The 23,801-nt window shown below is 39.2% G+C and overlaps 1 long non-coding RNA gene across 2 annotated transcripts in view; it reads left to right on the plus strand.

Annotated features, from left to right (window-relative positions):
• The window catches only part of LOC135297393 (uncharacterized), a 53,959-nt gene extending 38,421 nt beyond the window's left edge, over positions 1-15,538 (plus strand). For both annotated transcript variants that reach the window (XR_010359401.1, XR_010359402.1), the window contains 2 exons: positions 12,750-12,913; positions 15,345-15,538. This is a non-coding gene — a long non-coding RNA (uncharacterized LOC135297393). The remainder of the gene's footprint in view (positions 1-12,749; positions 12,914-15,344) is intronic.
• The last annotated feature ends 8,263 nt before the right edge of the window (positions 15,539-23,801 follow it).

A 23,801-nucleotide genomic window follows, 5' to 3' on the forward strand; every position in this document is an offset into this window, starting at 1 on the left:
TTGTAAAAGAATAGGCTGTATCATATGGTCTCATAATCACTATGAAATGGTACAGGCAGAAGTGCTCTTGAAGAAAGCTGCTGTAATTACCACCAGCAAGCACAATCTCCTGTCAGAATTCTAATGACTGCTAAAACATCTTCTACCCATTTTAGCTGCTTTTGTTGTTAAAAGGTGAAAAATTATTTAAACTGAAATCTGGAAAACTCTGGAGTTGTAAATCAGCATGTGAAAATTTTGCCTTTGAAGATTGTTTATGGTGAAGTGTTCATCATGCATAAATATATAATGTAATGATACTAATAAGGGAGTTGCTCAGACATTGATTACAGCTTCATTAAGTGAGATTACTCACTGTGATCTCAGTGCTGCAAATTAGGTTTTGGTAATTTGAACTATAAATTACTGAAGTAGAAAAATAAATTGCTTAGGCAGGACACTGTTAGAAAATATTTTTCTAACATTTTGTAAAATGTTTATTTAAAATTATAAATATTACTCTAATACCTGTTAATTTAAGATAGACAAGCTCATATACAATGAAAATTGTAACATTTTTATATTAAAAGCATTGGAACCCCTTATTTTTATCCACTTTTAATTTCCTTGTCATAAGAAAGCTCTTCCAATTGCAGTGTGAGCATTTTTTCTGGAGTATACAACAAAAAATATTTTCATGTCATAAATTCCTTTATAATCTTTCTTTTATGCATGTGTCAGAGGCTGAAATGGTTCATGTCTTAAACAGTGTTATGAAGGAGTTTTGCCCATTTTAGCAAAATCTGTATGAAGCAGCTACAAGTACAAAAGCCCACCCCTCCTTGAAGATGCCTGACTGGAACTTTGGACTGTCAGTTAAGCTGCCTAGGTAAGATAAAGGGGACACTGTTCAATCATCTCAGGTCTAGGGAGAAATAAAGGAGGCTGAGGAAAAAGAATGCAGCCACATGACAGCCAAACACAGCAGAAAATCCTCCCTGGCAGGGTTTGGGGTGGGGGAGACTACAGCCCGCAGAGGTCAGGGTTACACAGACTCCCCCCAGCTGAGAGGCAAGGAGGAGGTTTCGGGTGTAACCTCTGGTCACAGGAGGTGAACACCCTCACACATCCTCCCTTACACAAACTGGCCCAGCTCTGGAACCCCCAACCCCACAGGCCCCATCCATGGGACATTTGCTTGAGAGGCAGATGAGGGGGTGCTATAATCCATCAAAGACCCCCTGAAGTGCTCCCAGAGACATTCCTGGAGCCTTGCACCACAGGATTACAGGTGATGCAATGATGAAACATATTCAGAGCCTGCTGGAAGTGAAACTGTCATCGTCCCTGCCCCAGGGCAGGTACCTGGGCATTCCCAGCTGGGCTAAGCATGTTTTAATCCAATGCTTTTTGGGGATCTTCACCACCAAGAAGATCAGCTGGAGAGGATCATTGGGATGCCAGCAGTATCTGGTGATATTGTATTCTGTCTCTATTGCTCTCTCTCTGTTCCCCCACCTCTTTTCTCTTTATTTCTCTTCCTGTCTCTCTTCCCCCTCTCTCTCTCTCTCTCTCTCTCTCATATTCACTACTAAATAAAAATCCCCACTCTTGGCTTTGGCATATTGTCTGATTTGCAACTTAACGTGGGTAGAGGCATTTCCAATAACTTTAAACAGACAGTAGCAGCATGTCGGGGAGATGCAGCCCTATCTGGTAATTATTTCTGAGAAATGCCATGCCAAAGAGATACCAGGTCTCTTTCATCAGCAAATGCAAAGGTGGCATTTGCCAGCATGTGTGATAAATTACCCTCAGAATGAATGGCTTTTGCCTAAAACATAAATCAAAACTTGAGAAACATATTTCCAGTTTTTAAAAACTTTGTGGTCTGCAGTGTAGTCCAGGAATGTGGAACATCAACATGAGTTAAACAATCCAATTTATGCTACAATGGGTGGAATGAAGGTTGTGTCCACCCTCCATGGGATTTTGTACTGAAGGAATATATTAAGCATCATGATTTGATGTTATGGTAGGTGGATCAGTACTCCAGAAAGTTTACGTTTTTAAGATGGAACTCTTATTGCAAATTATGGAGTTAATTTTCAGAGGGCTGCATTGAGAAATGCATTGGGGTGATGCTTTTGTTGTGTGTCTTTTTTTAAATATGATCTTATTACCAAAAATTTGGTAAAATTAGAAAAAAAACCTCATTAATATCAATGTAGCATTAAGAAGCAGGCATTCTTTCTTTGGCTGGGTGCATGGGGGAATACCTCCTCCCAAATCCATGCATGCTGAGTACAGGAAGTTTCTGTTTATATACTGTATTTTACATGCATATTCATTGATTGCCCCAGCATATAATAAAAATTTTCCTGAAATCATTAATATATATTGCCTCCCCTGTACATGTTTGTCTTTTGTCCTGAAGGTCTCTCTGGTGGTCCTGAATGGTTGTAGACCTCAGTGCTCCAGCTGACATTCTTGAGTTGGCAGGGCACTGGGGCTGGTGAACTTCCAGCTGTCATTCTTACACAATGGGCATTGTGCAGTTCTGTAAGTCAGAGACTTTGGTGGAACAAGCACTGTGTTAGCTCACAAGGTGTGGACAATTTATCATCTGGTAACAATCTAAATGTCCCTTATGAAGTTCAGCTCCTTAAGGGCTTCATCTAAATAGAGTGTTTTGACATGGCTCTGAAAGGTTTATTGTACTCATCTTTACAGTGACTATCTCAGTTCAGAGACAAATTTAGGAGAAAACACTCTGTAATCAGTGTTTCTCCTAAAGAGAAGGACTCCAGTAATCCCTTTTGCCAATGAGAAAAATGAATGCCACTGGGTGAAAGTGAAAAAGACCTGTTTATTGACAAACTAAAGTGCCTGCACAGCAGAGGAAAAAATCTGAATAAATGCTAGATATTAAGCTGTCAGAACCTTACCCCTCATCGCCATCCTCTCCCACTCCAGCAGAACAAAAAGAAACCCAAAACAAAGCAAAAATCCTGGGGAAGAAAACATGCTGGCTGGCTGCTGGCAGGGAAGGCAAAACGGTGGCCTTCCCTTTGTCTCAGGGAAGGGAAAAAGGAGTTGATGCAGCAGCTCAGGCAAAACAGATGAGGGGAACCTGTTGAATTTCTGGTGTTGGTCTCCTCCTCACAGCAGATGAAGCTGGTGGATTTTGGTGTCCTTTCTCTTGTTGGTTCAGCTTTTCCCAAGGTCTCGGGCTGGCTGGAGCAGCCCCTGCCAATCCTCCTGCAGGTCCTGGTGAACTGCTTTGGCAATTGTCTGATTTTGGACTGAAATGAAGCCAAAGAGTTCAAGAAAAAAAAAAAAAAAAAAAAAAAAAACAAACAAAAAGAAGCCACCAAAAGGATTGCTGGTGCAGCCTCCAGGCCAGGGGAAGGAGAAAAAACCTTCTTTCTCAAGCTAGAAAGAACTAACTGAGCTAGGCTAGAATATAATGTCAGGTCCACGCCACAACAAGCACACTCCAGAGAGAGTCTGTGAGCTTCCCAGGCTACTGCCCCTCTCCCAGATCCACCCTAAAGCTACACAGCCATTCTGGGCATCAAGCAGATGGTCAGGAACAGAGTATCATCATAAAATCACCCCAAGACAGTGAATTAACACGTTTGTTAATAGGGTTACCATTAATTCTGAGAAGTGCTTAAAATGGCTCTTGAACCATGGCTTAGTTCATGAAAGGTTATTTCACAGTTTAGAACATATTTATTTATCTAAAGTTTGAGTGCTAATTTTCACGAAGTTGTGTATCCCATACTATCTCGCATCCTTTCCCTGTAAATAAGGAAATTTTTAGATCACTCCAGCAAAAATTTGCAGAGAGTTCACCTCCTTCCAAACACAATGCACATTCCTTAATGTAACATTAACTATGCTCTTATTCTATTACTGTATAGACAAAACTATCAATTATATGATTCACTAAATTTTAACCATTATTTTTGAAAGCTATAGAGAGAAAACATAGCACAAGGTCAGATCCTAAATCTCTTTTTGTCATTCCTCTCAGACTCAGTTATTAAATACGTGGTCTTGAATAACTTGTAGAAATTTAACTTATATTTTTAGCTCAATTTGCAGCACTAATCACTCAGGCTTTGTGAGAAACAGCACAATGAAATGTTTGTGAAATGACCTTACTCTGACTTAAAATAGTCCCCCAAACATGGATAAACATCAGATGCTGTGAAACAGAGCTCCCCTGCTAAGTGTTTGTAGCTCTGGTTGACACAAATTTATGTGAGGAATTTGAATGCCTGCTAGTATTATCTGTCTTGCATGTAAATGCATGTTGTCAGATGTGTATCAATAAACCTCTCATTGCAGATGAAAAAGGAAAAATGTTGATATTATGACTGATGTGGAAGTTTTCATTACTAGGACTGTTAATTTCTTAGATTATTAACTGATTTTCTTAGTTTATAGCCTAAGCTATAGGATTTCAGGGCAAATACATAATTTTAAGAGTAATTAATGGTGTGTCACCTTACAAATACCAAAAAGAAGCTTGTCTCAGGATGACAGGCAATCCTTCATCAAATTCAGTATCTTTTTTGCAGATGCAATCCACTAAACATGCAGAGTGATGGTCTTTGTCATTCCTTTTCCATCTTTCAGAGTATAAATTTCAAACTACATCAGAGAGAGTCCACCCTGGCAGGTCTGTAAGTGTGGATGGAGCCCACGCATGGTATCTAAGAAATGTATGAATGATGCCTGAATCTCCCTTCCAGGAGCTTAGCCAGAAAGAGCTGGTTTCCCTGTGTCATACTAGTGACAGTGACTCTGCTTCTGGAGGATGGTCTGAGCCAGACCCATCATATCAGGGGCAACAGCACCTCCAATCCCAGCACTAACACTCTGTCACCATAGTGATTGTTATGGTTCGTTTTTATGTCCTTCAGGTCACACGGGGTTCTCTTTGTTCTACTTGGGGTTTGCCCACATTTTAACTATTTGAAATTCTTACACTGTTTCCTGTCTCAAGAAGCTTGATCTTGAAATTGAGCAGCAAGTATTGCAAGATATCCCCAGTGGACCCCTCAGAACCTGCAGTGGCAAGTGAGTAGTTTTTATATGTGCTTTCACATTTAGATCAGATTTATGTCAATTATAACCATCATAATCTCTAATTGACGTAATATTTTTTCCTTCCAATTTAACACAAGCTCGGAGTTCACACAAAACCAGTTTTCTATGCTTGAACTCTATTCAGTACTGGAGCTAGACATAGATTCCTACATTTTAGTAAGCTGGGTTTTCCAGCTTCCTTAACCTTCCTTGTACCATGATAAATCTGGCCCGCATGATGAATTTTTCCAATGTTGCTAAGTTCAGATCTGATCAGCTAATGGGTGGTTTCATATACCCAGTGATGCAGAAGATTTTTGGTTATTGCAGTCAAGCCAAACTAGAACGGAATATATTATTTAACAGACTTCACTAGTTCATCGGTCTTCAAATGGATGGCCTTGAGTCACTTCACTGTCCCAGGAGACAGATCATCTAAGAGCTTTTCCTCTCTCTTGTTCTCTATCTGAAGTAGCAGCTGAAGGTTGCAAGCTCTGCCCAAATGTGCTGTTCTCACACTCCTGCTGCAGAAGCCATGGATGTGTGAAGTGCCCAAAACTCATGTAACACACATTGTTAGTCATTCTTTTCCTGCCACTAGGAGGCTGTCTTGTGAAGACGATGTACAGCTCCCGAGATGCGCTGCTCAAAACCTTCCCCTTCTCACTGTGCAGCCAGGCCAGTAAAGGCTTTTGATCACTGTCACTTTGACTTTGTTTAAAAGTCAAAAGGCTCTGTTCCCCATTGATTGATTTGTAGCAGCAGGGATGAAATAAGGACTAGCTTTTCAATTTTCCTTTCTCACAGCTTCTTGCAGCTCAGCAGTGCTTCATGGCATGTGGACTACCTGCTCTCTATCCAGGCCCTCCCTGGAGTGGTGTTGTAGGGAATGCTCTCTGCAGAGTGTCCAAGCTGCAGCCAGCCTGGATGGCAGCAAGTCCCAGACATGCTCTGCAAATGATGATTTTATACAGTTAAAGCTGATCTAAAGAGCTGTTGAGGAAAACATTTTCTTGGTCTAGCAAACCCATAGGACTCTGTCTCTGAAATCCATACGGATGCTTACTCACTTGCTCCTGTGCTGACACAGCATTCCCCCCAAACATTTTCAAAGGTAAGGAACAGTCCCTGCAACAACTCAAGTAGACAGAAGTAGCATTCTTCTCTTCAAACACCTAAAAATCAACATGTGGGGAAAAAAACTACTAATCCAGCTACTAATCTGCCAGAATTGGAGGTCAAACACAGATTTCTTCTTTTTTTGAGGTCAGGCTAATGTCTAATAATGGATTGCATGAACCTGTTCATATTCTTTCTAGCTTGCATTCTTGAGAGGTAATGAATTAATAGGAATATTCCTAGAAAGCCATTTGGTTTTGCTGAGATTTTAAATAGAGATATTGCTGTTAGTAAAATATATATTTTTTAATTATTTTTTTTAATTTCATTTCAAGCATCTTCACCAGCCCCCACAATTTTTGTGACAATCTGTATTTGACTGTTGCAAAACAGGACTTCCATCTGAGATCTAATATGATGCTCATGCTTTGCTTACCAGCTAATTAGAACTGCAGCAGACAATGCTTAAAAATGACATTTTGTGTTGGTTTTGCATGACTTGATTTTTGATAAGGAGTGAAGAGGCCAGCCTCAAAAGTGATTTTCTGTGAGGAGCTGCCAAAAGCTTCCTCCGTGCTGGCAAAACCAGTCTCTGTCTAGCTCTGAGAATAGGCACACTAACTGCTAAACCAGTTAGAAAAGCTGGTAACATTGTCACTGTAGAGATGGACACATGCTTGTGCAGTGACAGCAATGGCTTCTTCTTTATTACAAGTTGTTCTCATGTTTTATACCCCTAACAAAGTGTGATCTTAAGTCATTTGTTACATCAAAACATCTCATTATATTCATTGGATAAAGGAAATTGCTTACTGTATGTTATTGACAAAAAGCAATTAACGTCGATTATTAATTGGCAAGAGTTTAGAACAAGTTATTATTAAGGCATGTACGCTGCTCACTAAGGCACGTATCCTCTCACTGCATGTATCCCTTATGTGTCTATTTTGTTGGTTTCCATGCTAACGGCCTTGCTTTCTCCCTTGCTATGGATAAACTCATATTTTATCAATTTCTTCTGCTCACTCAGTCCTTTGGCCAGCAGGCAGCTGCTAAGCCTGTCTGTGTAACGTCTCTATGATCATATGTTTAAGAAAGGAACAAAACATGGGAATTCTCTTTCTTCCTGCCCTCCAAGGGGTTGTAAGGGGGCTGCTGGGCCCCTTCCCAGTGTGGCCGCTGGGGCCACGCCGTGGCTCACGTGGTGCCAGCAGGGACCACACAACCAGCAGTGAGAGGCATGGTGAGCAATTCCGCGATAGCACGGACAAGATCAACCTTGCAGCCTTCCAGAACTCCACAAAAACTTTTTAATTGGTAGAACTTGTAAACAAACAAACTTACGGACAGCAATTCTCCCTCAAATCAGAGAAAAGGGAAAGGTGAAGACGTGAAGAGAACAACATGGCAACAGCTAAGGTCAGTGCAATAGAGGGAGGGGGAGGAGGAGGTGCTCCGTGTGTCAGAGTTGAGGTACTTCTGAAGCCATGGTGAGGACTATAATACAACAAATTATTTCCCTATAATTCATGAAGTGCAGGGGGGGATGCAGAATTCAACCGCGGCCTGTGAGAAAAAGGTGGTTGTGCTGGAATGTGTGGATGCTGAGAAACTGATCTGGTGAGAGACTTGAACAGAGAGAGAGAGAACCCTTGCTTCTAGAGGAAGAGGAAGGATCCTTGCTTTTATACTGGACCTTAAAAACTACACTCCATGAACTAAATAGCCCACAAAAAAAGAGTTGTGGGAAGACTGCTTTGCCCATGGGAGGGACTCATGTTGCAGCAGGTTGGGTGGAACTGCTACTCGTGAAAATTTAACCACATTAGAAAAGTTCACAGACAACTGTCTCCCTTGAGAAGGACCCTATGGCATAGCAAAAGAAACTCCTCTCCCTAAGCAAACTGAAGAAAAATGTTTAGAAGTGACAAACAGAGTAAAAACTCCATATTTTATCTCCCTGTGCTGTCAGTGGGAATGAAAGAATAGCTGAGTGTGGGCAAAGGTATTCTAAAGGTTTTAGTTCTCAAAATGCTACTTCTTTTAATTTTGTGTATAACTTTTTCTTTATATCTTTTAAGTTTTGATCCTGTTTTGCCTTTAGAGTGTTTTCTCCTAATACTTAGCTCATCCCATAAGCCTTTTAATTGTTCTTTCCCCCTCCTCATAGCAATGGAGAATGAGTGAATAATTTTTCTCATGGGTACCTGGCTTCTAGCCAATGTCAACCCCCTGACACATTTATCATGACGTTTTGCTAAGCAGCATGTTTTTGCTCAAGCATGTAAATGTCAAGGAGTAGAGCTCCTAGCAACCAGTTTGCAAAGATATTTTCAACCTGAAAACAAGGTTCATAGAGTGTGTTGGCAGATGTACGTTAGTTAGTGATCAGTAACTTGCCCAGTAGCAGCCTTGGGTAGATAGGTTCTTCCTCACCCCTTTTTTTTTTTTTTTTTTTTATTATTACCTCAGGAAAATAATACTTAGCAGGATAAGTATGCTCCAATCAGATGTCTTCTAGTTAGTTCAGATCTCTCAATCCAGTCCAGAGCCATTTTATGCAGGGAGGGTGGTGGGTGGACAACCTTTCAAGATTAAACCCTCATATCATAAGATAAGAGAAAGCCTGATAGTCACCCAGTCCATTTTTCTCTCTAAAGGCAGCATTTGTGACATGTCCTGACAAGAGGCTTTTTTTGAAAAAATTTCCTTCAATAGAAATCCTGCCTTTCCTTTGACTATTCAGTTAGAAGAAACATTGTACTTTTTGATAGAAAGACCTTTGGTTCTGCTTTTCTTTAGAGGTAATCTGATTTTTCATTGGTGTAGATTTAATCCTCACCATTTTGTCTTTGCGTACTATGGGTGTGAAAAACATATAGGATAGCAAGAAATGTTCTTGTTGTCTAACACTGCAGTCTGCCTCCAGCACAACCACAGCCAGAGGCCTGAACAAGACTCACTTAAGTTCTCCATTTGATTCTTCCTCTCCTTGTGACAATTTTTTTTTGTTTTGTTTTTCCATCTCATTTTTTTTCAGATGATTCCTCTTTAGACTGCACAATCATTGTATACTCTTCCAGGTCTTGTCTTTTAGATTTCTGACCATTGCCCTGTTCTGGTCTGAAGGCAAACTACTGGGAGGAATTAACTCCACACAAATATCTTCCAAGATATTCCAAATCAGAACTACAATTTCATAGGAAAATTACAATAAAGGCAACAGCACAGAAATGCTGGTTTAAACTGACAAAGTCAGAATACTTGCTATACTGATCATATTACATCAGTCCAACCTTCACCCATGCTGATTATGTACCTTCTTTATGTCCCATGTATATCTTATTGATCTCATTAATGCTCTGTTTTCTGGGAAGTGTGTTCTGTTACAGATAGCATAAACAGGATTTTTAGCTAAAATATATGATATAAAGAGGATCTATGGCTTGCTTTTGAAGATGCTTCCATTCTGTTTGAACTAAATGGGGACAAAGTCACTTGTTCTTCAGATGATTTGATATTTGAAATTTGTAACAATGGAGAATATTCATACATCTCCCTCTGCATCTGAGACCTGTTCTTTCATTGTTACTGAGGCTATTGCTATTGAGCCCTGAAAGAACTTGTAGTTGTCTTAACTTGTGCTGAAAATTACTTTTTCATTTGGACTAGGCAAAAGGATGTCTTTAGCAACAAATTCCAGTCCATCTCTGCAAATTTGGAAGGGGTATTCTTCTTGCATGTAAAAAAAAGAGCTCATTCTTCTCCATCCTGCTATAAATTGTGTTTGTTCCCCTACACAAGTGTCTCTATATGACAGAGCAGACAATGCATTTAATATGATGCATAGGAGAAGGTAATATATAAAAACCCCACATTTTCATATACTTCGTTGTGGAAACAATGCAGTATCTGTGAGTCCCTAGATGAGAGAATGATAGACTGGATATATCTCTATATCTATCTCTCAGTACTTAGGTGTTCAGCCCTTGAATTTCCACGGTTCCATTTAGTATATACTGCTAGACTTCTGTGTCATAATAAATAGAACCTTGAAAGTGTGTTTTAGATATGCTACAAGCAATTGAGAGCTATTGCTGAAAGTTACACTTGCTTGTAGACACTGACCAAATAGATGTTTGAAGGTGATACTCAAATGACTTCAAGATTCAAAGGAACATAAGTCTTGCTGAGTTCAAGGGAGCTTAAGTACATGTGTGGAACATTTCCCCTTTCCCCAGAGGAGCTCTGCTGGTCTTTGCAGGCATATTGAGAAGCAACACAAAAAGTGTGTTCCCCTCAATGGTACAGTGGTGGAAGGATCAAGAGAGGTAGATAATAGACAAAAATGGGCTCAGTTGTGGATGTAGTGGTGTTCTCTGTCTTCATCATGGAGACTACATGAGACGCGAATGAGTCACTGGATGTTGTTCAGGATTGGGAGAGTGTTTGGCATCTCAAAGGACTGGTATCTCCCCAAATATCTGTGTGACTGAGAAAGCTTTGCCTCTGAGAGGAATGTAATGACGTGAAATAAGTTTTTAGTGGTTTGCTGTGCCTGTGTTGATTTAAAGATATATTTTTGTTTAGAGCATGTACAGGTTGTCCAGTCATATATTATCTTGGAGTGTTTTTAAAGGACTACATTTATGGAAAACTAAAACCAAACAAAACCCACAAACGTGGCTTCTTTTTCCATCCTCTCTCCCCTCTTGCCCAGCTGAAATCCATGGTCAGGAAATCGCCATTTTTTTGGGTCCCAGTCCTCAGAAAGTACTCTGTCCTGGCTCTTAAATCTGTCCCAGTAGGCGAGAGTTTGTCCCAGACATTAGAAACTCTATCAACATGCCTTTAAATTCGAATCTTATTAGCTTTCATTTGCAGAGAGGTTGCCCTAACATGGCAAAGTTCGTGAGCTGTTTTTCAGATGATGTTACTGCATAGCAGCTGAGTTGGCCAATAGATCTTTAATTTCCTTTTGGCATCCAGCCCAAGGGAACATACAATGAGCAATTTCCTCAAACATAGCATCGGTGGGAAATTCATCTTAGCTAGCATAGCTACAGGATCTAAGCAGGGGGCAGTATGATTTTGGCTTTTATATTCTGAAACAGAAATTTGAATAGAAAAACATCCTCAGTATTGGGCTGCCTGTACTTCCATGGGGGCATTTCAAATGATACAATTGCTTTCTTATCCTGACATTTTCTTAGAAGTTTCTTTACTGTAGCCATCAGTAGGCTGTTTACTAAGTAAGGTGTAGTCCATAAATCCTGTGTAAAATAAAAATATTTTATTTCTTGGTAAGGAGAGAGAATTTAACAATCAAAATGAAACCAAGCAGGCAGGAATTATGTTTTGAGTCTTCAGAATTAGCTAGTCTATTATTAACTATTTAGTGTCTAATTCTAATATTTGTATACTCAAACCTCCAATGCTTATTTCACCAGTCACTAAATTTCAGTGTTTTTATTTGATTCTTCTCTTTACCTATCTTTGCAGTTGTTAAATTGTTCAAATTATCTGTCATTTCAAAACCATTTCTCACACTTTTTTCTTTCAATTGATGATTCTTTAAGTGATGAAAAGCTGTATATGCGTTACTTGTGTTGCCTTGGATAGATTTTCAAAATTTCTCCTGAGCTAAACATTTCTATACATTCTCTCACTCCACCCACATAATTGTATTTCATAGTTCCCATGGAAATTTGTGTTGTCTGTTGCCTGTTATTGTTGTATTGCCACACTCTGAGAGTTCAAATAGACAGCTTGCTTTACTGTAAGGGCTTTTCTGTATAACTGCTACTGCTGTGGTTTTCGTTCATGTCCTTTATTCATTTCTTTCCCTTCAGTTTGGATCTTTGGGGCTAAGATTGTTGACCAGATGAATCCTTCAACCTGTTATGTGTCAGGTCATTAGACAAAAAATTAATTCCCCCTTTGGTTTGTCTGACTTTCACGATTGCTCCATACATCAGACCTCAGTCCCTTTCAGTTGGAGTATTTTGCCTGTCCTTAATGTACAGGACTTTTGGAATAGACACTTCAGTACAGTTGACTGTCTTCCTGCACCTCTCATCTTTATTCTTCCCTGGTAGATTCCCCTCTCTGGGGAGGGGTTTTTTGTTTAAGGTTTTTTGGCTGCTTTCCTTGAGCACCCATCCAGCTTCGAGTTAGGACAAGTTCCATTATCTTTGCTTGCTTTGCATAAATGCACTTTGCTTTTCTTGATAGTCAGCTTTGATCATGAAAGTCCCCCTCCTTCATGACTCTCTTTGCTCTGCTCTTCTCATATGTCTTAGTCCAGGCAGTGCATTTTAACTTTCTGAATGGATTGTTGCTTCATTGCCATTTTCTGCTAGATTCGTTTTCATCAACTTCGGCAAGAAGTTTCTGGGTTTTTTCGTTTGGTTTGGTTTTGTTTTTTTTTTTCCTTCCCCTGGCCTGGAGGCTTTTCACTGGCACATCTTTCAGCAGTATTTTTGTTGGGTTTTTTTTTCTTTGTTTTTTCTTTTTTTTTTCTTTTTTTTCCTCCCCTGTGCAGGGAGCCTGAGGGACAGCTTTGGCACATCTGAACTCCGGAAAGACAGAGCCACCAAAAGAAGGGACATTAAACTCCACCGACTTCACTGGCTGTGAGAAGATCCATGCCTGAAATCCAGCAGGTTCCCAGCTGCTTCATGAACTCTTTGGCCCTTGGCCACACAATGAGGTGGGCGTGGGGTGGTGTTGCAGCCTGAATAGTTGCTGGTAAAGTCCAGGGTAGGGAAGTAAAAAGGGCCTTTGCATGATATCCACAGATGTTTTATTCAGCCACACGGTGAGATGTTCATGTCCAAGGCACACACTTATAGGGTCCAGGTTTCTCTCCCCAGGGTTCCCTGGGAGTAAACCTGGTCTCAGGGCAGTACCAAGATGAGGGACAATAAGGGAATAGGGAGGGAGTGGCTCAGGGTCAGGGTCATAGGAACTGACATAGGGAAGGAGCCAATGGGGTCTAGCAGCTTTTTGAGGGAAGCTTCTTGTGTCTCCCTAACTTAGGGGATGTCTCCCAGGGCCTCCACAGGGTGGAAGGTTCAACTTTTTTTCTTTTTCCTGTGCTTTGTGGGTATCTTGCTTTGCTAATAAACAGTTTTACTTTTTTTTCACTTTCCCCTGGCATTTATTTCTCTCCTTGGCAGAAGAAAGTGGAATTTTTGAAGCCCTCTCTCTTTAGAGAAAAACACTCATTTTAGAGCATTTTTCTCCTAGAATTTGTCTCCAAACTGAGACAAGGAGCTTGACATCTACAAGGAACATGTTGGTGTTGTTCCTGCAGAAAGGGAAAACAGCTCCCAGTATTTTTGTTCCTTCTTGATGTTGATTCAGTAACAGAGGTCATGCTTACTTTTCTAGTGTTTATTATCTTTTTCCCTGTCTTGCTTCACTTGTGGGAACTTATTAATGTCACTCTCTTGAAAGAGAGAGTTAGGCTGCTCTTTGCTGCTTCCTTCATCTTAGGTCATAAGTGCCTGACTTGGAGATTTTTCTATCCTTGGAGAAGATTTAAACATTCTGATGATGTTCACTAATCTTAGGCAAACACTTAATACAGAGAAAGTTGAGCTTACAAATTATCCCTTAGTCACCTTTAATTTGCATTCAGTGTCATTGTTGCCATGCTAGAATCAATCTCTGACAAATGCAAAGATGAACACCAACTTGTTCAGCTTCACTGTGCTGTCCCCAGCCTCTGCTAGATGTTTCACATGTATTTTGATGTAAAATTGCATGTTCATGTGATGCACAGACAGACGACTCTTCAACTAATTAAAATTGAAAAGAAGGGTGTTTATTGCACTGCACTGGACATGTGTGGAATCATTTCCAAATACATGTGCGAGGAGTCGCAGACTTCTCTCTGTGTTTATACAGAAAATGTTTTACATATCCAAGCAGTTTCTAAGGACTCATAATACATTTTCATTACCTGCCCGCTTTGTATTATAATCAGCTGAATATCCATTGTACTCCCTTATCTACAATGCGTGCTGTAACACTTTTTTATTGCTCATCTATATGATGCAAATTTGTGAATCAAACAATCACCCTATACCATTTCTGTCTGCTTGAGTTAGTTTAGTTCATCACTGCCTGTTTAATTTCTTGAGGAGTGTAACAATATTCATTATAGGGGTAAATGATGTTTCTTATGAACCTCCTGTTGTGGCTTTCATTATGACCTATTCCCTGCAACTTTTTTTGGTTTTCTTCCCTCCTAATTTGTGTGCAATTTAAGATTTTTTTTGTAATCCTTTAATTTCACATTGTAAATATTGTTGTTATTCAGCTACTTCATTAGCTGCATTCTGTTTAGTAGAATTATTGCCAAGAAGTTTTTCTCATCTTATTTCTTGCTATTTCACAAACTGTTGCAGATAAGCTTGACCTCCAAAGGGTGTTCATTCTCTTCCTCCTCCCTGATGCATGTCTCTACTGCATTAAACCCACCTAATATTTGCCTTGAATATCATTACTTGCATTTCCATTTTTATAGTATTTGTCTTCTCTGTTCTTGGCATATGCCCATGCACTTTTTTTAGTAATGTTTTTCATAAGTCTGTGCTCTTGCTGTTTTTCTCCTACATGTGTATCTTGTTTGCTGAATTGGAAAACCTCATCAGAATACAAAGTACGTTGTGCTCTATGCACAGTGGCAGAAGAAATGGGTTATATTTGCTAGGAAAAATAGTGTAACAAAAGAAAGTGAGCTTTGAAAAAAAAGTTGTTTTGACTTTTCAGACAAATTTCAGTTTCCTGAAATCAACTGCTGAAAAAGTCAAAGTGAGTTATATAAAAATGGATAGTTGTCATTCATTTTGTCAAAAGCTTTGCTTTTCTGGGACATAAAGGAAGTACTTGCCATGTAAGATATTTGTGGGCATTGGTTCCTCCCAACATGGGGCCTTGTCTATAGGTGAATGGACAGGACACTTCATATTTTCAGGAAAGGTTTGAAGTTTTGTGTAGTCTGCCTGGGTGAAAAGAAGGATATGGGGCTGTATTTTATAATGTGAGGTGAAGTGCTAACATCTGCTGTCCTATCATCCATTTGATATGTCCTTTCAGGTGTCTCCTTTCTGCCTGTTTCTGTTGTTTCCTAGGACAGGGATCGAAGCCAAGCTCCCATTCAAGGCTGTGGGTCAGATCCTGGACTGATGAAACTGAGTTCGTGGCAATGGAGACAACATCTCTATCTGACCTGAGGACAGAGATAAGGGGATTTGTCAGTGTTTACCATTGAAACAGAATTATAAGATGCATTAAACCCACGGTCTCTCATGTTTAATGCTGGAGATAGGTGATGCTGTAATACACAGCCTAATTAAAAAGCAGTTTGAGATTTTTTTCTCCTTTGCTATTTGATGACACTTTCAGAAGTTTAATGTCATAAGGAAAGATTTTTCCTACAACCATAGTTCCTTAAGTGCAATTAAGATCCTAGAATGATTAGGGTTGGAAGGGACCTTAGAGATGATCAAATTCCAAACCTCTGCCATGGGCAGGGATGCCATTTACTAGGTCAGGTTTCTCAGGTTCCCATTCAAATAGGCCTTGAACATTTTCAGGAATGACAAACATAAAACCCTATCCAAGACAGCTGGTAAAAGGCAAATCTCAAAAAACAAGTAGATAGCTGTACTGGGAGGTGAATGGAAAGAAACTAACCCATTTTCTGCTGAAAGTGTAAGGTTTGCTGCTTCAGTGCAAAACCTGCATTGTGTATGACTTTGATAGATATTTCTGCACTGTATATGACTTTGATAGATATTTTTCTTTACACAACCCATCTGTCTTCATGTTTAATTTTGTTTTTCATTATATCAGGAAACACTGAAGCATATGATAATTCAAATGACCATTTTTGTTGCCATTCTGTCTTAAAATGTCTAGATGTTTTCAGTGCATATGTAACAATAGTAAATACAGTTTAATCTAATTCCAGTTCACATTCTGTTCAAACTTTAGAAACAGAACTGCAATTATTTTAAATTTCTGGTCCTTTTTCTATGGTAGGGGATTATGTTTGCTATTTCAGATCAATCCAGGAACTGATCTAGCATAGTAAATACTTTCAGCCAGTAGCAGAGGAAAACTCAGGAAAACAGTATAGAAAAAAGGGTGCTTAAAATATCTTTCCACATATATTTCTTTTTAGCCCTTGGTAAGCTGCTGAATATTGTTTTCTACACTTTCTTGTTTTCTACATTTTCTTGTTTATATCCACCAAAGATGAATGAGTCTAATTTCTTCTTCAATCTATTTATAATTTGGCTTCCACAACATTTTCTTGTGGAGAGATTAAAAAATAAACTGAGCATTGCATAGGGGAGAAAAGAATACCTCCTGTTTGTTTTCAGCAAGCTGCCAAGTTATTTTGAGTACAAATTATACCTCAAACCTCTCAAAGTATTTAATGACCAGCCTGAACCTACCATTTTTCTAACGCTGAAGTTTCACATATGGTTATCAAGGACTCAAGACTAATGGTAGTTCAGTACCTCTAGTAACTGGTGATATCTAAACTTAGGGCCTGCATCCATGCTTTAAATATTGTACTTACTTTTGCTAATTAGCTTTGACATTGTAAATATGTTCTGTTTTAGAATCCTGTGCTCAGCTCTTGCAAAAACTTTTTGCAAGAAATATATGGAAGCTTACTCAGGTATCTAAAAATACTTGCACCAAATGATAAAAAGCAATTACAGATTTCTAGCAATCATCCATTATGCAAACCTCACTGTTTTACATCATCTTTTCCTCTGCCAACTTTTCTTTCCTTCTTCAGAAACATCTGGTCTGGTTTAAATAAAAATGGAGTGGGATGTGTATCTGTAATACATCAGGTTTCTCCTTCAGGTGCAGTCTGATAGATCATACAAGTTCTATGCGTTTATCTCTAGGAAATGGTAGCCAATGGTGAAAAACCATCTTGTCTCAAAAAAAAATTGCATGCAGTGGGTCATTGATGTATTCTATGTACACAGCTGTGCTAGTTAGAAAGCAAATCAGCAGAGGAATTAACACAAATATTTTGTGAGAGATTCCAAGTCAGAACTACAATTTAATAGGAAAATTACAATAAAGGCAATAGTATAAAAACACTGGTTTAAACTGACAAAGTCAGAATATGACCTGACACCCTGTTTGTTGGTCAGGGTGATGGTAGCAGTCTGATTAAGCTGTGGATGCAATCCCGTTGGAGTGATGGATGTGGTTCTGCCAAAGTGGTGATCCTGTGCTTCTCTGGAGGTCCATCAGTGTTGTTCAAGAGCTCCTGTGCTCTGGGAATCTGGTGGTTGGGGTCACATGGTGTTCCAGACTCCAGACTATAGACATGTTCGGTTCCTCCCCCAGGGTGGGGCATCTCACAATGGAATGATGTTATTCTGTGAGTCACTCTGGGAGACCTTGACAGCCCTTTGGTGGATTTGAGTCCCTCAAGGTGGCTGCTGCTTCCCTGGAGGGAGCTATCAGGGTTGAGTCATAGAGAAGATGAAGATAAAGAACACAGCCCCACCATTTTTACCAGCTCATGTAGATGGTAATAGAATACTTTTGATTACGCCTTCTGTTGTAACCCAAGACAACAGCCATTTGATTACAGTTGTTCCTGTAGTTTAGCATAATAAGACAGTCCAATTAACAGTTCAGCAGGAGAAGTGATGATGTATACTCTTGGAGTGAACTGATATCTGGATTTAGTTAGGCTGCAGGCTACCTTATTTACTGAATATTTTCTCTTGGTGGCAAGAGATGTTTGTTTTGTTCTTTGAAGGAGCAGAAGCAACATTAAAACCAAAAGAAAACATGACTGCAGTTTGCTAACAGCAGCAGAGGATGGATAGGCACAATTAATTTTATTTTTGCTTGACAATTTACTTAATAATCACAGATTTTTTTTTTCCTAAACCTCAAATTACTATATTTAAAAAAAAAAGAGGGGAAAACAGAAATACAAGCCTTCTTAGCAACTTGGGGTGATTCAGTTCTGCTTATTCTAGATGCCTTTCCAGTCAGAATGCTTCAGTAAGAATGACATGGTATTTCTACAAAGATATGTTTACATACTTACCTGAATTGAGGTCTTTATATAGTTAGCTCACACAGATGCAGATATTTCCAATGTTTATGTTCTTTTCTACAGATTTTTTTTCAATCAAGGTTGTATTTGCTAAGCAAGAATTTATTCAGAACACTGTGTTACTCAGCTTATTTTATGTCAAGAGAGAAGGGCAGGTCTCAGTATGATTAAAGTAGTGTTCAGCATAGGAGTAGAGCTGTGTGTTTGGAAACAGTCATACTGGTGATTACTTAGGAAAGTCATGCCACTCTATTTTAAAAAGGACAGTGTGTCTTGTTAGTGAAAAAGCAGCAGGAAGGTGTGTTTCTTCTGGGTCTCTCTCTGTTGTCTGTTACCTGTCAGAGATGAGCCATTTTATGTCTATCAGAATTAGGTGTTGTAACAACAGTTAGTTTTGGCACTCAAACTGGTTTTGGTAGCTTCTGACCTTCCCACTAACAGATTTCAGTGAGTTTGTCTGACTTTCTTGCTGGTTGCAGCATTAAGGCTATAAATCACAAGTTGTAGGGGGTTTTTTTGGTAGTGGTGGGGTTTTATTGAGGGGGTTGTTCTGGTTTTTCAGGTTTTTTTGTTTGGTTTGGTTGGTTTGTTTGTTTTTGTTGGGTTTTTTACAATTTGTTTTGCTATAGGATGAGCTGCGAGATGAAAGAACAAATAGGCAATATTCTCTTTTTACGGTGATAGAAAAATCCTGCTTGATTCATGAGTTATGCCCATGGAATCCATGCAAGGACTGACACACTAGAAATGATCTTATGCTTTTCTTGTTTTCATGACTTCTGTTACCTGCATAAGTGTCTGAGGTAGCTGTTTTCTGACCCTTCCAGAAAGGCTCCTTCTCTTTACCAAGCCCTGGAGTTTTCAGCATTGTTCAATGTGAGCTTTAATTTTGATTATTTTCTCTTTCCACCAGTCAATTTTCCTATGTCAAATCATGAGCACTTTGGCCCTCACAGTCATGTCAGTGTGATTTGTTCATGTTCACTCGAATAAAAAACCTTGCTCACTTGGTTTTCCTCCACTGAAAGTTAGAAGATGCTCTCACAAACATGCTCATTGCCCTCTGGAATTATGTCAAATAAACCTCTTCTCCCACTGGGACCTCTGGTGCAGCTACATCCAAGAGCTACTTGTTTTCATGAATGGAGTCAGTTTGCCAGAAAACTCCCCTCTGCACCTGTTGAAACATGCTATTATCACTGGTCATCAGTGTGGTCTGGTGTTCCTATCAGCACATCTGAGAGGAACACAGCCTTGGATATCACCAGCCCAGTGAAACTCTGGAGAATTATATTGAGACCAAAGAACAATTTCAAAAATTGGACCAGGCCTTTGGCACTGCTGGTCCACAAAATGTGCTCAACCTACCAACAGTTCAGCATGGAAAGGTGTGACCTTCCTTCCAGAAGCTGTTTTCCTACCTTCTAGCGACTTTGTGTATCTGAGAGCAAGTGAGATTTTTAAGTCCTGCTGAATTAAACACTGGGCTTAAAAGCCTGGCATAACTGCTCCTGTATGGAGCAAACTCAATACAGTGCTAGTAGGAGCCCTGCAGGCTGACTGAGGTGCAGGTGGTCAGCTCTGTGCTGATGGAGTGAGATCTCCTTCTTGTTATGCCATTACATCCTGCTGGCAGCTGCCTCTGCAGACAGAGAAGCAGCAACCAAATGTGGCAGTGGCACGCACGACTGCTTGAGGTCAGTCCCTGAGGGTTGAGAGCCACACAGCAGCACTGTGCAGAGAGAAAAGCCCAGTTCTTTGCTCTTCAGTTTCAGGTACTTTTCTGAAGTTCTGCTCTAGTTTGTGTTGTTCTTGGAGGAGATTAATTAACAAGTTATTTAGAGGCCATTACTAAGACGTAAATGCACAGATAAACCAGGAACTGTTAGTGGAGAGGGGCGAGAGTGCCTCAAATGCCTCTTTTCAGTTTTCTGATCCACCCTTTTCTCTCTAGTTGAACTAAGCAATGGAATTGTTCTTCAATTACTTTTCTCCAAAATCCAGAGATCTTATGTGTGCCTCTGCCCATATCAGAAAAATTGGGAGAAACAGAGGAAAGGGCAGACTGACTTGGAGCCATCAGTGTATCAGTATGTCATGTTTGGCAATCTACTTGATGACAGAGTTCTTAGTCTTTTAGCTCCAATTCCTTGCCTTTTCTGTTGTCCAGCTTAAAAAAAAAGGTGATATTGCTGCCATTTAAGCTGCAACTTTTCATCTGACATAATTTCTGTTAAGACATTTCCTTCACTACAATTTTCTGTATAAACACAGATGTTGAAAAAGGCAAGAAAACTTGAAACTACCTTAAGAGCAGCCAGTTAAGTTATGGATAAAAATTTGTGCTTAAAAAATACCTCAAGAAATAGTTTGTTGTTCACCTAACAACCCTCTCACCATTACGTTATGGGTTAATGGAGATTGTTGAATTGGGGAAGAGAATTTTACTCAAAAATACTTTGTTATGAAACTGACAGTTTTCTGGCTCATGGTATCCCTGAAGGCTAAATGGTGAGATGGGAAATGGTTTTGATCAGAGAATGGGCACAGAGGATCTCGTAGCGCAAACTCTTCTACAGATGACTGCATATTCATTCTCCTGTTCCTGGTTCTCCTGATGACAGTTCTTGACTCATTTGTGACATTTAAAACAGAGAACTGGAAATTCCTGGGACAGAATGGCAGTATGGCATAACTACTTTAGATTCGGTACCAAGAGGATTGAAAGAACTCAGTGTGGTGTGTTATTATTGTGTGGGAATCAATTAAAAGAAGAGAGGATCAAGTGCTCCTGCTCACTCAGAGCCCTGGTTTGCTTCCCTACCAGATGCTCTGCCTCCTTCCCTTCTCAATATAACCACGGTTGAAGCAGCAAATTTCCCCTGTAAAGTGTGTATGAAGTTATCTGCTGTAGTTGTGAGGATCAGGGGAAGCTCTGCTGACTCTCAGTGGTTCTGCAGCTGGACACAAAATAGGCTTCTGTGGTTCATTCTCTCACACATGGTTTCAAGTTGTTTTGTGCAAATCCATATCATTCCCTGATTGTCTTTGCAGGACAATCCTGCCTGTCAGAGTAGTTTATGCTTTTCCTCTACAGCCACTAAGTAATCTCTCTCAGGAATCTTGCACCCCAAACCCTTCCTGGTATGGAGCACACATAGCTTTGAGGAACTTGCTGTGTTTGAATAGACATGGGACAAGCTGTAGCAGTGTGAAAACTCATATGCTGGAAACTTTCACAGAATTTTAGTAATCTCACAGTGCCAACAAAGGAATGACAAGGAGCCCTGGAACAATTACTAGGCTCTCTTAGCTAGGAAATAAAAAAGCAAGATGAAACAAAATAATACAGAACAGTACTTCAGATCACCAAGGTTTGCATACCCACTGCACATCCTCATAATCAGGTTAAGTGGTGATATATAAGAAACATCTTCCTGGAGGTGATAATTATTTTTAATTCCCTTTGTTCTGTTGTCAAAACTGTCCCAATAATCAGCTATTGTACACAAGGATCATTTTCTATGTTTTGACACCATCAACTGCGTGCAGTGCTGCTGGGTTTGGGGCATCAGAGACTTTTGTTAGGCCAGCTTGACACCTTATTTTTTCTTGTAAGTTCTGCTTTGGAGGTTCTAGGTATATGTATTGAATTCTGATCACCATTTTCTTTCATTTGTAAAAATAAGCAATGTGAGAGCACAAACAGTCTGCCTGGCTCCCACAAAGCAGTATCAGCACTATTTCAGCTCATAGTCACAAGGTTGTTTCCCCTCTTCTAAATTTTTAATAAGACAAGCTTATATAGCACAGAATTATATTTGAAAAGCATTTTAATTCAGCTTGATTGGAGTATCCTGAAGAATTTACACAATTTACACATATATGTAGAAAGAACTGGAAACAAAAATTATACAGTAGCATAATATTTTAATGGCTTCTATTTTGGTTATATTTGCTTAGAATAATAGCAAAAAATCTTATGTGGTCAGAGAAAACATCAGTTTTCTCTGGCAGTGTGAGCCAGCATTCACTTGTGGTTCAGTGAGCAAAAGCATAAATAAGTTCATTTCATGCAAGCTTTGTTAGATGGATTTGTTCAGTGTCAAATCAATATTTTGGTTGTTTTTAGCTAGAAATACTTAGGTAGGATTGATGGCTAACAAGTTATCAATAGACTGAAATGAATCCTTGGCAAAAAAGATGAGTTCACAATGAACAAAGGAGAGAGGTCAATTTTAAGTATCTTGATTATCTCAAGATATGCAGTTATTCACCTTCTGAAGCATTCTTCTGCTTTTTAGAGCTGACAGCTTTTAAAGAGGCCAGCAATTTAGGCTGAACTCTCATAGTAAGGGCAAAGAACAGACACATCTTTTTCTACAGGATGCATTGAGAAGACTTTTTGTGTTACCTGTGAAATATATATAGATTAGGGAATACGGCATTTTTATTGGGTCTTAGTGTATTTAGAGTAATTTGTTCTTCTCTCTGCAGGTTACACTGTGTCTGATGTTTGAATAAAAATGTATAAAATAAAAATTAAACATTTTGAAAGAATTTTGGGCTAAATTCCCAAATCTACAAGGTGAACTCCCTCTTCTAGAGTTTTTGATTGCATTTACATTGTCTCATTAAAACAAATGCTGTCTGTGTGTGCATCTGTAAGATCTTTCATTAGTCAGATTTGATGTTCTGAAGAGGAGCTGCAAAGATTAATTTCTTTCCATCTCTTTCCTCTCACAAACAGATCCATTTTTTATTATTTATCCATCACAGTCTTCATGTTATTTGATAATGCAGCTGCTGATGTTTGCTCCATGAAACCAATTGTTTTGTGAAGGTAAATGACATAAGGACATGTGCTGGTTTTTGTTTTTTGGTGGTTTTTTTGTAATGGCAGTTTTCTTGTGAAAATAGCAGCACACTGACTCTCAGATTTATAAATGTATGCTATTCAGAGCTTTATGCTACAGAATCAGCTGTAAAGAAAAAAGTAACAAAGCAGACCAGGCAAAGATCTCCTCAAGTACATGTAATGATACCAATTTTGAATAGATGCTACTGAAAAATGCGTGGTGTGTGACTAGCAGCCATTTCCAAATGTCATAGAATTCTTTGTCCTTAGAGAGGGACAGAAAAGCTTATATCAGATTAGCTTTAAATTCAATGTATTCTGCTCTGGTGATATATCCAGGGTTTGAGTTGAGAATGTGTTTTGGGTCTGTAATTCAGTTTTCTACTAAAAATCTTGCAAGATTGTTAATGATCTGAATAAACTGTTTAATATACTTCTTCATATTTTTCAACCCATATTTTTAGTAGGTCTTGTTTTTCTTTATAGATTCATTTACTTCAACAATGTGGGCACTAAATTTAATCTAAAAATATTGACTTACCATTTTGTGGCATGTCAAGAAAATGAGCCAGATCTAAAAAATGAGGTGTGCATAAAAAGTTCAGTTTCTTTCATAGT

The sequence above is a fragment of the Passer domesticus genome, chromosome 3, assembly GCF_036417665.1.
Source record: "Passer domesticus isolate bPasDom1 chromosome 3, bPasDom1.hap1, whole genome shotgun sequence".
NCBI lineage: Eukaryota > Metazoa > Chordata > Aves > Passeriformes > Passeridae > Passer > Passer domesticus.